Raw genomic sequence first — 2735 nt, 5'->3', positions numbered from 1 at the left:
GTGAATGTATGTTATCATAAAAAGTTATTATTTGTCGCCATCCATTGTGTATCCTATGAATAACTGATGAGTGTATGTCATCATGACAAGTTATGTTTTTGCGGGCCAGTCCCGGGATGCGAGACGGCCCACTCAGACCTTCTTCCTGCCTCCAGCCGGCCAAGGCCCGCGGTGCCTCGCAGGTAGAACCTCAGCAACTTCCTCCTCTTCAGTAGTTGCGCTACAGACTCAGGCATCTCTGGCGCCGGGGAGGCCAGGCTCGAGGTCTTGGGGCGGCAGGCGACAACCTCTCCCGTCCATGGCCATACCACCCTGAACGAGCCCGATCTCGTCTGATCTCAGAAGCTAAGCAGGGGCGGGCCTGGTGAGTACTTGGATGGGATTCCGCCTGGGAATACCGGGCTGTAGGCTTTTGCCGCCCCCCAGCCAGGGTGCCCCTGGATGCCCCCAGGCCCTGCTCGCTCGCTCGCTCAGTCTCGGGGCTCCAGGGCAGCCGCCGGGGCCCGGCGCCCCGCGCCCTCGCCCGCCCTCACCTGCTCTCCTGCAGCCAGCCTTGGGCTGTTTTCGCTCTCCGCTCGGGGCCCTTCCCTTCCTGGGCTCCGCGGGGCCGAGTCCCAAGGGCCGCCGTCTCTGACACACGGCGGGAGTGCGCTCGCACCCCCGGGACGCGGGACCGGCCACCGCCACCCGTCCCGCTGCGCCGCGCGCGAGGCCTCAAGTCTCCGCCCGCGCCCTTCTCCCGCCCTTCTCACGGGCCAGCCAGGTGCCCTCGGTCCAGGCGCGAGGCCGCCGCCCACACCCGGGACGGGAAGCGCGACCGACCAGCCGCGTCGGAGAGGCTGAGACGCACGAGAGCGCGCGCGCGTGCGCGGCGAGAGCTCCTCTCGCTCGCGACAGGCTTCAGCGAGCGGCCACACACGCACACGCACGCACACGCACGCACACACACACGCACACGCACGCACGGACACACACACACTCACACACACGCGCATGCACACACACGCACGGACACACGCACACACACGCGCACACACACGCACACACGCACACACGCACACACACGCATTGACACACACGCACGCACGGACACACACGCATTGACACACACGCACGGACACACACATACTCCAGGGAGCCCGCCCGAATGTCTCCTTTCTGCGGCGCGACCCCCGGCAGGACTCTGAGCACAAAGAGCCTCCCTGAGCCCCCGGCCTGTCCCGGGACACGAGCCGCCTCCTGCCCGAGCCCAGCCCCGGCACGACCGCCCTCTGCTGGGGAAGCGGCCTCTTCGGGGCGGCCGCAGGTCTGGGGTCACAGTCGGGGTCCGGCTCTGCGCCGCGGTGCGCTCGTCTGCGGGTCCCGTCCCGCCCTCTGTGTGGCGGGCACGGGCTCGCGCTCTTGTCTCTCTCCCCGTCTCTGTCCCTCTCCTCCTCACTGTCTCTCTGTGTCTGACCGCAGCCAGCTCGCGCGGCCTCCCCTTCCCCGGCGACCCCGTCCCCTCCTTCGTGGCTCTCACTGGGTCTATCCCCTGGCGACCCGTGCTCTCCTTTCTGCTTCCCTCCCTGTCACTCGCCCTGTCTCTGGGTTTCTCTGTCCCTCTGTCTCTCTGTCTCTCTGTCTCTCTGTCTCTGTCTCTGTCTCTGTCTCTCTCTCTCTGTCTCTCTTGATGCAGAGTCGAGGTGAAGGCGAGGGGCAGCGGACTGGGGGGGTCCCTGGTCCCGGTGCAGGGCGAGGGCTGCGTGCGTCCGAAGCGACGCCTCAGGGTGTGGCCGGGGCTTCGTGGGTGTTGGGCAGGTCGGGCACGGCTCGGCGGGGACGGCGGGGGAGGAGGGCGTCTGCGTCAGGGCCGGAGCCCGGACTTAGCCGGGCCGCAGGTGCCTAGGTGCGCAGGTGGCCGAGAGGATGGCGGGCCACGCCCGGGCCGGGGTCCTGTCCAGCGGCCGAGACTGGGGAGGCGGGCGGCCCAGGGCCTGGGCAGTCCCGGGATGCTGGAGCGCCCACCCAGACCCACGGCACTGCCGCGAACCGGCCCAGGCCCCCGGTGGCTTAGCGCGGCTGGCGCGGCCTGGCCGCTGTTTAGTCGGCGGATCCCCAGCAAACTCCCCAGGAGGGGCGCTGCAGGCGCGGGCGTCTCCCGTGCCCGGGAGGCCAGGCTCGAGCTCTTGGGGCGGCAGGAGACGACTTCTCCCGTCTACGGCCACACCACCCTGAACGCGCCCGCTCTCGTCTGATCTCGGAAGCTAAGCAGGGTCGGGCCTGGTCAGTACTTGGATGGGAGACCGCCTGGGAATACCGGGTGCTGTAGGCTTTTGCCGCCCCCTCCTTTTGCCGCCCTCCAGCCAGGGTGCGCCCGGACGCCCCCGGGCCCTGCTCGCTCGCTCGCTGTCTCGGGGGTCGCACGAACGTCGGTGCGCCCCGCGCCACTGTCCGCCTCCATCTGCTCTCCTGCCGCCAGCCCTGGGCTGTTTCCTCTCTCCGCTCCGGGCCCTTCCCTTCCTGGGCTCCGCGGGCCGCGCCCCAAGGGCCGAGGGCTCTGGGCGGAGGGCGAGGTCGCCGGCCGAAGCGTTGCCCGGTGGTGTCGCCGGCGTCTTCGCGTGGTTTTGGGCAGGTCGGGCTCGGCCACGGCGGGGAGCGCAGGGCAGTGTTGGGTCTGGGTCAGGGCTGGATCGGGACGTGGCAGGGCCGCACCTGCCTAGGTGCCCAGGTGGCCGAGAGGATGGCGGGCCACGGCC

General features: G+C 69.5%; 1 non-coding gene and 1 pseudogene across 1 annotated transcript; both read left to right on the top strand.

The window, feature by feature from the left end:
• Positions 1 to 294: 294 nt before the first annotated feature.
• LOC111731965 lies at positions 295 to 411 on the top strand (annotated as a pseudogene).
• A 1781-nt stretch (positions 412 to 2192) lies between these two features.
• Positions 2193 to 2311, top strand: LOC111731963. Its single transcript, XR_002777382.1, has one exon. It is a non-coding gene; the product is annotated as a 5S ribosomal RNA (ribosomal RNA).
• The last annotated feature ends 424 nt before the right edge of the window (positions 2312 to 2735 follow it).

Source organism: Pteropus vampyrus, unplaced genomic scaffold (assembly GCF_000151845.1).
Source record: "Pteropus vampyrus isolate Shadow unplaced genomic scaffold, Pvam_2.0 Scaffold415, whole genome shotgun sequence".
Lineage (NCBI taxonomy): Eukaryota > Metazoa > Chordata > Mammalia > Chiroptera > Pteropodidae > Pteropus > Pteropus vampyrus.
This window is presented reverse-complemented; position numbering and strand designations above follow the sequence as displayed.